General features: G+C 30.7%; 1 pseudogene; it reads left to right on the top strand.

Moving 5' to 3' along the window:
* Nucleotides 1-372: 372 nt before the first annotated feature.
* LOC112469441 lies at nt 373-491 on the top strand (annotated as a pseudogene).
* The last annotated feature ends 12,639 nt before the right edge of the window (nt 492-13,130 follow it).

Below are 13,130 nucleotides of genomic sequence, written 5' to 3'. Positions count from 1 at the left end.
AAAGAAAGAGAGAGAGAGAGAGAGAGAGAGAAAGAAAGAGAGAGAGAGAAAGAGAGAGAGACACTGAGGGAGGGAATGAGGGGAAAAAAGAAGATAGGGAGGGGAAAAAAGAAAGAGGAAGAAAGAAGAAAAAAGAAGGAGAAATAAACAAGCTATGGACATATTTTTCTATGAACTTAGATGTAAACTTCGTTAAAATTTTCGTAGGTATTCAAAATATAGGAAATTAATAATACATTATGATCAAGTTTGGTTGCAAGTTTGCATCCAAGAAATGCAATGATTTTTCAACACTTGAAAATTAAGCAGTGTAATTCTTCACATCAACAAACTAAATTAAATCTCTTAGTCATCATTTTAAAAATCTCTTCGGTCTACGGCCATGCTACCCTCAACAAACCCAATCTCGTCTGATCTCAGAAGCTAAGAAGGGTTGAGCCCGGTTAGTACTTGGATGGGAGACCACCTAGAAAGATCAGGTGTTGTAGGTGTGAAGAATAAAAAATAGGGAGTATAAACTGACAAGGTCCTTGCAATCTGTGAGGTCAACCAAGGGTTACCTCATCTAAAAAAAAAAAAAAAAATTTAAGCCTTTTGAACCATGCTTCTCTTGCTCAGGCCCGTTTCTACTTCCAGAAGTGTTCTTTCCCTTCTAATAAAACTTTTATTCTCTACTGTTAAAAAAATAATTAATTTACTTATTTATTAATTAAGTACACAGTTCAGTGTCTTCTAGCGATGTCTGTGAGGTCAACCAAGTGTTGCCTCACCTTAAAAAAAAAAAAAAAATTCTTCAAAGTAGGAAATAAAAGGAAATCCCTTACCTTGGCCTGATAGCCTGCATCTATGAAAACCTGTAGTTAACATTATTTTTAATGTTGAAAGACTGTATTCATTCCACTCAAATTAGGAATAAGGTAAAGATTCCATTCTCTCTCTACTCCTATTCAATATTCTCTTGAAATTGATTTTCAAGAAAAGTTCCAAGGTAATTAAATAGTTAAATTGTTAGTAAATTAAAAGTTAAATTAAATTAATTTAGTAAATTAATAGTTAAATTAAAAGTAAATTGTTAATAATGTCTAATATAATTAAATTTTGTCAGATAACATACTCTGTATGTTGATATCTTTAGAAATTCACTGAGACTTACTCTATGTCACAGTATTTGTTCTACATTGATGTAGATAGTCTATGTATTTTAAAAAAATGTATATTTTATAGTTTGGCATTTTTGTGTTGCTGATCAGATTCTCTACATCTTTCTCAATTTGTTTATCTTGTGGTTCTGACACTGAGCAGCTTCTCAAAAATCTTCATCTATGTTTGTGGTTTTGTGTATTAATACATTAAATTTGTCAGTTTCCCATCTTTATTGAGAGTATTTTTATTGTATATAGAATTCTACATTCAAGATTTCATCCCACCAAGACTTAGAATAATGCCCATTGTCATTTGGTCTCCATCGTTTTTGACTGGGAGTAAGCTTAAATTTATACTGCTCTTCTTCTATATGAAAATTGTGCTTTTTTCTCTAGCTATTTTCAAGACTTTCTTCCTTATTGTTGGCTTTTAGCCATCAAATGTGGCTTACTTTGTATTTATACTACATAGGATTCATCGAATTTTGGAAATTTGCAGCATATTTATTCAAATGATGTCATACCTAATTTTCTTTTTCTATCTTCTCCTTCCAGAATGTGAAGTAAAAATTAGCTAGACCTCTTCCTTTTGTTTCATTGGCTTTTGAAACAGCTCATTTTTTTAAAAAAATTACTTATCTTTCTGTTCCTCTGATTAGATAATTTCATTATTTTGTGTTCAAGTATATTTTTTCTTCTACTGTCTATGATCTGCTACTAAGCCCATTAGTGTAATTTTTCATTACATATATTGTATTTAATTTCATGTAATTACCATTTTGTTCTTGTTCTTATAGTTTTCTTTTTATTTACAAATTATCCATCTCTTTATTCATTATTTCCACCATTTCCTGTAGATTTTTCCTCATGGGTAGTATAATTGTAGAGAATTCAGTTCCATTATCTTTCTTTCAATAGTTTTGATATTTTGAGCTAAATGGCAGAAACTTTATTTATTTCAAGTCCTACATGCTGTCTCTACTCGGGTGGGCCATAACTGCAACTCTACTCATTTCCTTTAGACTTCCAGATGTTTCTTTTTTTCTGGGAAATTTGAAAGTTCTCCAACGTAGGTATATTTCAGTGGTCAGAAAAAGATTTAAGCAGAGCATATATGCAGATCTTGAAATACATCTTCTGTTCATATAACACAGTGAGGACTGCATTTCCCCTCAGGCAAAAAAAGACATAATAGCAAATCTCAGTACAGTTTCATTTCTTTCATTTCCTTCCGTTCCTGCTGTTTTGGGTCATTCTCTAAATAATTCCTTAAACTTCAAGCAGCTATTTTTAAATATATTTTTCTAGAGTTTATATTGGTTATCTGTGGGTGGGCTAAATCAGACCAGTTATTATACCATTACTGAATTGGAGTCATGCTATAGCAGCTTTGAGTAGCAACTTAAAATGTTCTAGATTTTTGAAACTTTAGGTTAAATGGTGATGAGACGCAGTTTGCTTAATGGATTGTATTATAAAGAAAGAATCCCATGGAGCATGCTGCTATTCATCAGTAAATTTTTTATAGACTTTTTATAGCTTCTTCCTTTTCTGAAAGGAAAGGAAGAAGCTATAATATTCTACTAATATTCTCTAAGCATCCAGATAGGTTTTAACACCTCTACTCCAGAAAAAAAAATAATAATAAAAGTGCATGTTAAGCAGAATGAAAGCCAAAGTTGTTTTGCTATAGAGTCCTCACAGTAGATTTTTGAAAATATAACTGTAGCAGAATTCTATGATTTATAATATGATAAACCACTAATTAGTATATATCTATGTATTGACATAGTTATACTTAATCAGGATTCAAAATTTGGCCTTCAGACTGGAGGTCATGAATGATAGGTAAGAATATCTTGATTTCTAGTCTTTGGCTATAAATAGAAAATGAATAAAATACTTCAGTTGGATATAAATTAGTCAGTAGATGTATTTAGAGATCCTTTTGTGGTGTTTTATTGAGGAATACAAAGTAGGAATAAAATGTGCAGGTGACAGGTATATATCCATCAAGTACAACATAAAATATTTTCATACACATTATATATCTATACAGATTGTGTGCTTATTCCTATAATTATTTCTTGTTTTATAGAAAACTAGCATTTGTTGAGGTCAACTATTTATCTCACACGAGAGAGTTTATGAGTAGTGAAGCTGGAAACTAAACCTAGGGACACGCGCTTCTAGATCTCAGGCACTTTCAAGGTTATATCTACAATGGTGTCCTTTACAGGCTACGTGCTTGAATATAATCATCTCCTCTCAGGAAAGGCATGAAGAAACTCAAATATAACTAACCACCTTAAATGTATAGATGACAAAAGGTTGAAGAAGAATATTATAGCATATGGTTAATGCTTGGTCCTACCAGTTGAGAATGCAGGATCCACACAGAGGTGACTGGAAAGAGTTTTAAAAAGACATGTATTTTAATTTCTAGATGAGTCTAAGATTATAAATTTAGCAATTTCAGATTTTTTCTGCATTTTTCCTGAGCTTTCAACCACTATATTTTGCTCAGACTTGTTATATTTTTCTCAGTGTTTTTTAAGTATGTTTTCTACCACTTGATAATTTCAAATGCTATATTCTCACAAGAAGACTTCATTAGAAAGTCCATCTATGATTGGCACTGCAAAATTTTAAAGTGCTAAAGAATAGTTTCTGAAGAACTTATATTATGCTAAATATATAGCTATTATGTGTGCATTCTATGAGCCATTAAGATGACAATACCATCAAGTACAAGGGCTAATTCTGATGGTTAATTAATGCATTAAACACTTAATAGCTACTCCTTCAATATTTCCTAGTTATAATATTTTGTACTTTTACTTTGTAAATTGGTCCACAAATTTAAGAGTCGAAAGTTTATAACTAAACTCTTCTTTTTTCTTTCTTTTGATATTAAATTAAATTAAACATATCATCTCGATTTATTTATGTTCCATAATATTACTATGATATGGTTTATAACTGGATTTTTAAATGCTATTGTAGAATGATGAATTTTATTTTCTTTTGAGCATGTTTTTAAGAAACAAAATCAATAATGTAACTACAATCCATTAAATTAATATTGGATCTCTTTTCTGATATTCATCAGTATTTCTCATAAATTTATTATATTACTGTATCTTCTAAGGTTTATGTAACTGACTTCCCCAACTGCAGCATTTAGGAAAGTTTTTTGCACTTGGCACCAAGATATTTCAAGTTCTTTAGCTCATTTCACTTCTGACTTTTGAAAACTAGCAGTCAAGACAGGTCTTTTCAGTGTAAGACTCTAAGGAATTGTACAGATAAAGAACTAAAAGAAAAAGGAAGTTGAAAAGAGTCAAAATCAAGTAGCACTAGAAGGGGGTACAAGCAGCATAGAAACAGCAGAAAGCATAGCTTCAAAGTAGGATATGTGGAGTCTCATGGTACACAAAAATATCAAAAGAAAAACAAAGAATAACATTTTGATATTCACCTAACCTTCAAAAGGAAGCCTCCAGAGAAGTTAGAAAAAGTATTTTAAGCAATATTTACCTCTGAGATTGAACTTGTTGAAAAGCCATAGATCAAGATGGATATCATTCTTTTAGAATTTGATTCTATTCTCTACATGTGAAAGTAGTGCTTTATATACACACAGGCATATCCCTTTGTTTTCATGAAGGAACCTGTGATTTTGAGGAGATCGTGGCAAGGATTTTCGGATTAGAAAAGTGGTAGTGTTTCTTCATTTATATAAAAATGTGCCTGTTATACTAAGTTGCATTTAATGTATGCTGAACTAAAACCATGTTTCAATTTATTCATAACTTATGAAACTTTTTTCATAAAATAATTAATTCCACAATGTCATTGTTTTTATTAGTTTAGACTGATTCCTTAAAACAAGTTTTGAGCTATTCAAGCCAATCTTTATGCCAAATCCTCTTTCCTAATAGATTCCTATCTCAATATATAGGGCACCGTCCTTTACTTTTTTAACAGAAAGGCAGCCTTGAGGTATTGTTGAGAATATTGAGATTTAGAGTTAAATGGATAGTCTAATATAACTTTAACTTAAAATTTATTAGTATAATTTTATGAAGCCAGGGAGTTGGGAAATTTGGTTAGGAATCAGATGGAATGATATATAATCACCTCTTCTAGATGGTTATATATCTTCCTCAGTCAGCCTGAAAATTACACATTAAAAATTAAGTAAAAATAGATTCAATGCTTTTTTTTTTCAATAATAAAAATATATCTGTGACATTATCACTGGCCAAGATGAATTTAACCTCCCAACTAAAACAATCCAAAAATGGCCAAAATATAAGGAAAAGCTGTTTCAAGACATCAAGCATCAGACTGGACATCAGGAAATGAGAGACAGATATTCCTGAGAAATAAGAAACAAGGTAAACCCTAAAATTACATCAGCTTACTTCCTTGAAAGAGTTTCCAGTCACTGGCACAGGGAGAGGAATGACATATAAAGTTTAGGAGATGGAGCTGACAGAACATGGAAACCAAGACATCCAGAGTAAGAAGGGCAAAGTCTATGAAAAGAAAAAGCTGCACAGAGAAAAAATTCCCAAAACCTGAAGATGGCCCCACTTGAGTCTATAGCTGCATATTAATCATTTAGTAATGCTGCGAGAAAATAATCTTAAACAGGAGAAAGAATAATCTGAAATAAGTAGAGGGAGCAGTATCCAGTGCTCACACAGGGTCTGATTCTCTTAGGTAGACAAGAAACCTCATGATTCACAATGTATTAAAGAAATGATTCAAAAGAGTCTAGTAAAAATAGAGAGGAGAATTCTCTAGAGACTGAGCTATGGTCTAACTTAATAAATCTTAAAAAGCAATATGTGAAAGGACCGAACTATTTTCAAATAACTACACAAGGCAAAGCTTAAAAATAGCGAAAGGAATAAAAAAAGTATCCAATAACCAACGAAGTGTTCATAATAACTGGCATCTAAATAAAAATACTTGGCATACAAAGAAGCAGGAAACTACAAATCATAATAAGGAGAAAATTAGTCAATCAAAACAGACCCAAAAGTGACAGAAATGTTAGAAATAGAAGACCAGGGTATTAACAGTTATAAGTTCAGAAACTTAAGTAGAGCACTAGAGATATTAAAAACACACACAAATTGAACTGCTAGTGATGAAAATTACAGTTGATATGATGAAAACTGCACTGTAGGAAATATACAGTAGATTAAACATTGCAAGGGAAAAAAGATTACTGGAGTAGTAAACAAAGCAAAATAAACCATCTATAAACTGTCCATAAAGCTAAAAGAAATCAATAGATCTACACAATAATAGTATAGAAAGTTTCTGAGGCTGAAGGAAAATGATTAAAGGCAGAATATAGATTTATACAAAGGGATAGAGGGCAATGGAAATGTTAACTGTGTATATAAAGATTCAATTTTTTTATTAAATAAATTTTACCAAAAATATAATTGCTTAAACAAAAATGATAACAATACAGTATGGGGTTTACAATGCAAACACAAATAATAGATGATACCAGTAACCAAAGGAGAGAAATAGGGAAATGAAAATATGTAATTAGAATTTTCTTATATTGTACTCTAAATGATATATCATAATATAATAATGTAAGTTATAGATATACACTAAAGCAACCATTGAAATGACAAAATAAAGAATTATGCTGACCAAGATGGTCTTAAAATGCCCCTCCATTTGACTAAATTTTAGACAGGTTTCTTTCTCACTATAGATCCCTGGCCTCGCTCTCCTTAAAGCATTTACTTGCAAATGTAAACTCTTTTTTTGACTGTTTGAAATATAAATATTCTCTCAGTATCTTGCCAGTTTTACAACCAAGGAACATCTTTCTCAGTTACTTGAGAGGTATCTTTTTGAAGTATAATCATCGAAAAAGATATGCTAAGCGACATAAGTACTACGAAAATAGTCAAGAGCTGTATAATTTCACTCATATGTGGGATATAAAGCATCAAATAAACATACAAGAGAAACAAACAAAAACTCATAAACACAGACAACAGTATTGCAGTTACCAGAGGGAAGAGGGGTGAGGGGAAAGTAGAAAAGGGTACAGAGGATCGAATATATGGAAATGAAAGGAGATTTGACTTTGGATGGTGAACACACAGCAATGTATAGATGATGTATTATAGAATTGTACACTTGAGACCTACATAATTTTATTACCAATGTCACCCCAATAAATGTAATAAAATTTAAAAAAAGATAGTACCTCTGTCTCCCAGTTTCTGTGGTAGGGTAGGAACCTAATGTTTATAAGCACTATTTAGCTAACACAGATGGCCTAATCTCATTGATTGACTTCCTCCTGAAAGTTCTCCAGTACTTCCCCTAGCTCATTCCAGTACTTAAAAATGTCCACCATTTGTTTCAGTAGATTTGAGTTCAACCTTTCTCCTCTCTTGCAATAATCTTGAATAAAATCTTCGATGCCTGTTTTACTCCATCCATTCAATTTTTCTTTGAGAATAATTAATATGCCATCAAAGAAGACAAAATTTATCATAAAAGTACTTAATTATCTTTTAAAAAAGGAACAAATGGGAGAAAATGAATAAGAACGATAAAATACATATACACAAATAACAAAGAGATAGAATTAATTCTACCCTTATCAATATTCACATTAAATATAAGTATTTAAAACAAAAATTTAAAGGCAGAAATAGTTTGCATTAAATAAAAGACCAGTTTTATGCTGCGTAAAAGAAACACACACTAAGTATAAAGACATTCATTCATTAAAATTAAAAGTATTGAAAAGATTATACCATGGAAGCAAATTATCAGGGATAAAGAAGCTCCTTTCCTAGTGACAAAGGGATAGGAAATAAGGAATAGACGATAGGAAATAAGAATCTGAAATATTTATGCACCTAGCAACGAAGTTTCAAATGTATGAATAAAACTGATAAAACTGTAAATAGAATAGATAAATTCATGATTATAGAAACAAATATCAATTCTTCTCTCTCAACTGATAGAACAAAAAAGACTAAAAATCACAAAATATGTACAAGGAATGAATAATATCATTCTCCAACATGACTTACTGAACATTTATAGTACACTTCACCCAATGACAACAGAAAATACATTATTTTCAAGTGCACGTGGAACATCTACCAAGATAAATTTAAAAGATCAATCATACAAAGTATGTCTTCTGAAAAATTAATAATCGATAGTGGAAAGATGTCAAAAAACTTCTCTACTTATTTGGAAAATATGTAACACATTTTTAAATATCCCATGACCCAAAGAAGAAATAAAAAAGGAAAAAAGAAAGTATTTTAACGTGAATGAAAATGAAAACACAACATATAAAAATATGGACTATAGCTAAACTCAAGGTTAAAATTTATACAACAAATTGTCTACAATAGAAAATAAAAACAGGTCTCAAACCAATGACCTCAGTTTCTAACTTAAATAACTAGGAAAAATATCCCATGACCCAAAGAAGAAATAAAAAAGGAAAAAAGAAAGTATTTTAACGTGAATGAAAATGAAAACACAACATATAAAAATATGGACTATAGCTAAACTCAAGGTTAAAATTTATACAACAAATTGTCTACAATAGAAAATAAAAACAGGTCTCAAACCAATGACCTCAGTTTCTAACTTAAATAACTAGGAAAAGAACAGCAAAAAAAAAAAAAAAAAGACAATGATAGAGTGATATGACTCATGGAAAAGTATATTGGACTCAAAGCTCTACAGAGCACTCCTTGTACTTTTAGCAGGTAAAAAAAAAATCTGTAAATGTTTAATCTGCAAATGTTCTGTTGATACCTAATGTCTGTTCACTGAAATATATTATTCCCACAACCTTGGAGATAAGAGACAACTTACTCCTATCATCTTAGTTTATTATTTGTTAAACTTCAAATTTCAAATATTACTATTGTATTGCTTTCCCTTTCCATAATTGACTTGCTATTCTAATTAGTAAAGATTTAGGAGCAATTCAATCAACTAGCTTTTCTTCTCTGATTAGTTACTGAATGCTGTTTCTATTTTAAGTACAATAATATGGATCACTCGATAACCGTAGTCATGCCAGAGCAGTCAAATTATTCTGTTGAAATTCCATGAATATCTTGTATATAAGGATCTTTAACAATACAATATAAAATAAGGTATCGTTTTCAGATTTCTAAAACTTGAATAGAGAAAAATAAATAATTAACAACAGCAACAATAATAATACTGCATTAAAGCCTTTAAAAATGCCCTAAAGTCTCCTTCAATAAATATAAAAATGTTTTCTTTCATCCTTTATTCTCTTCTTATTAAGGTCCAATCATTGAGTATCAGTACTGAGATAAATTTAAAATAAGTTCTTATTACATTTTATTGTTTTCTGCTTTTTCTAATTAGTGATATTGCATGAATGTTGTTTTCTATTATGTTTTATTACTGTGTTTTAGATTAAGTAATGATTTGGGAAAATGACATTACTACTGTGGGGAAATATTTTCTACTTTCTAATATCTATTTTATTAAAGAACTTTTAGGAAAGAAAAACAATTTAAAGTTTGTGAATATGTAATATGTAGCAGACACTGACCGAAAAAAAAAAAAAAAAGAATTTTTAAGGTAGCATTTTGTACAAGAGCTACTTATCTACTATTTCCTGCGTGGAGTAGCTGAATAGTTAGCACTGTCAGGTGAATTCCATTACTCCATCTTATATAACTCTATTGGGGAGAAAAAAAATTCTTAAAGAAAAATAGCTTGAAATTATTAAAACATTCAGGAAAGAACAAGAGTTACACTAGGTACTTAATATAACCATAAATATGTAAAACAATGAAACATCTTAGTTTCACACATGAAAACTCTGTAACATGATTATATTAGTCCCAAACCTTTTTTCTTCTCATTAGGAACTAGAAAAAACTCTTTACGACGTGTGGCTTAGTCTCTGCCTTAGACTAATTTGTATTCCTCTTCATTATGATTTTGCTGACATTTTCTTGTATCCTCACACTTTCTGCTGAATTTCCTTCCCTGTAAATAATTTTTGAGTGTGATTAGTAAAATCACCTGGTTGCATACCTTAGCTTAATCAAATGACCAGCTGTGTGATCTTAAGGACAATGTTTAATTTTTCTTGGCTTTAATGTGTATCTCTTTGATTTCTACGGTAAAGAATAAGAGAAGGATTGACTCACTCTCTACTTTTCCTTGCTAATTATGAACTCTTTTGGCCAAATCTCCAGGATTTATCTACTTATTTTCACAATATTTTCTGAAAGATATTAGCTGCTTGTTTGTGTGTTGTGTGTTGTCCCAAATGTCTCCTTAGCACTACAGCTCTATGCATCTACATTTTTAAAGATGTTTGTTCTTCTCAAAACACTTGGCGATATTAAAGGAATGTATCATATTGCTTCATAGGGAAATAAATAGTCCGTAATAAGATATTATACTTAAAAATCCTCTCTTTTAAAAACAGTAATACACTGGGAATAAATACATTGGTTACAGTGTAGATAGAAACTACTTGTTTTTATCAGCATCACAGAAGCAGATAGATAGATAGATAGATAGATAGATAGATAGATAGATAGATAGATAGATAGATAATAGATAGACCATAGTTCTTTAATAATATCATTTCTACATTGTTTTTAAATTTATGTTTGTTTCTTTATATTTTTTCCCCAGCTTTACTGAGGTACAATTAACATATTGTACATGAAAAATTGTTTATTCAGAGGGTACAAACTTTCAGTTATAAAATGAGTAAGTACTGGGGATCTAACATACAGCATGGTGATTAGATTAATAATATTGTATTATACACTTGAAATTTGTTAAGAGAGTAGATCTTAAGTGTCCACTACACACACACATAAAGACACAATGTGAGGAGAATGAATGCTAATTAACTTAATTGTGTTATTCATTTTGCAATATGTACTTATATTAAATCCTTACATTGTAAACTTTAAAAAGCCTTGTCGTACATTCTGTAAGTGTTATTATATGTTTAAATGGACTATTATGTGTTTTGAAATAACATTTTGATACAAACAAAGCAAATATGGCAGTCGAGTTAGTCCTGAGTCAACCAATACAGAAACAGAAACAAAGCGTTCAAATACTTTTTTTAAAGTTATCAGACACAATGACTCAATGTCAAATGAAAATCTGAAAATCAAGGTGTGTATATTTTCCCCCAGAATAGATAAACTAGATCACAGAAAGTGGGAAATGGGACAAAACCAAGTAGATGGCAAATCATGAAGTTGGACAGCTACCGGATTTTACTATATCAAATTCTGCCCTTCTCTACCATTCTGGAACTATGTGGACGTTGAGTCAACATTGCTAATTACAAGCTAGTAATCAAAACTCATCAACCAGTATGGGGAGTGACTCTTATCTATGGCTCACTCTACCTAGAAACTCATTGTCTTCACCAAGTCAGTTCTATACCATGTAGACAACCTCTAGCACATGTGTAATAACTACCCTCCCTCCAAATATATACATTTATATATTTATATTTATATGTATGTGTATATATATATACACACACATATATATATATGTGTGTGTGTGTGTGTGTGTGTGTATATATATATATATATATATATATATGATTTGAACACTTTAAGGAATGAATTTAGCATGAGGGATTAAGAAAACTCAATCAGAAATGTCCCAACTGAGCCATCAGAAAACTATAACACTTGACTCATCACACACCTAAGGCCCTCTACAGACCATCCCTGTTACTTTTCAAGTGTCATTAGGTAGCATTCATTCTGACCACATTTCAATATGTGAGGCTCTGAAAAAAGGTCTTGTTCTTCAACTTCTCCATAATTTTCAGCACATTGTTTATGCAAAACCTCGCTTGGGGTGTTTTCTCTTAGCATTTAAGAATTAGCTTTTTCCTTATCTCTGTTCACACTGCAGTTTGACTTCACTTATACCACTGATCTAAGTACTGTAGTTATATTTTCATGTATATATCTCCTCCACTAGCCTGTGTTCTCAGCTCCAGAATAATTAAATATTGCAAATACTCCTGTATTTAAAACCATACCATGCAGAGAAAATCCAGCATACCATGGGTAATAACATCTGTTCAACAGAATTTCCTAAGACATTTTTTTCTATACAGTCAGGACCCCATATCCTTGTACTTCTCTCTGGTATTTTTAATTCCTCTTTTCTAATTTACAGTAACTGATAAATTTTGATATCCTATTTGCCATTTTTTTTTCTTACTGGATAAGTCCTCGGTAAACTTTTATTTCCTTATACCTCCTTTATTTCAATATTTTCTGTTCTAATTCTGAAAACTTTGTCATTATCTTCTATTAGTGATGCCCTGTTTTACTAGTAAGCATTTGACATATTAACTATAAGATAAGATTAAAATGTGAAATTAATCAGCAAGAGTAGCTAACATATTGTAACTAGTCAATAAATATTGAATATAAAAATTGGTGAAAGATTTGTTTAAGACGATGCTTAATCTGTGATAAAAGAAAATTATAAGCACATTTCTAGACTTGACAGCTTTCTTCTACTAGATAATAAAGTGATATTAAAGAAATAAATAAATATTTCTAATCCCTCTCTAAAAATCCTAGAAAATGCATCCCAAACATCAGCTGCCTCTATCTCTAGGTCATCTAGCTCTAATCAAACCCTCATGGAACACAGAGACATAGGAAAACTTTTGTGTGTGTGCTTTCCTCTCTTTTTGCATCAAATTGCATTCCAATATGAAATAAAACAGTTAAGAAAAGAAATTCATTTGCCAAATTCTTTCTTTCTTTCTTTCTTTCTTTCTTTCTTTCTTTCTTTCTTTCTTTCTTTCTTTCTTTCTTTCTTTCTTTCTTTCTTTCTTTCTTTCTTTCTTTCTTTCTTTCACATAGAATGGTTAATTGGACATCTAAATTGCATTAAAGT

The sequence above is a fragment of the Pteropus alecto genome, unplaced genomic scaffold, assembly GCF_000325575.1.
Source record: "Pteropus alecto unplaced genomic scaffold, ASM32557v1 scaffold146, whole genome shotgun sequence".
Lineage (NCBI taxonomy): Eukaryota > Metazoa > Chordata > Mammalia > Chiroptera > Pteropodidae > Pteropus > Pteropus alecto.
Note: the sequence above shows the minus strand (reverse complement) of the source record. Positions and strands in the feature narration are given on the sequence as shown.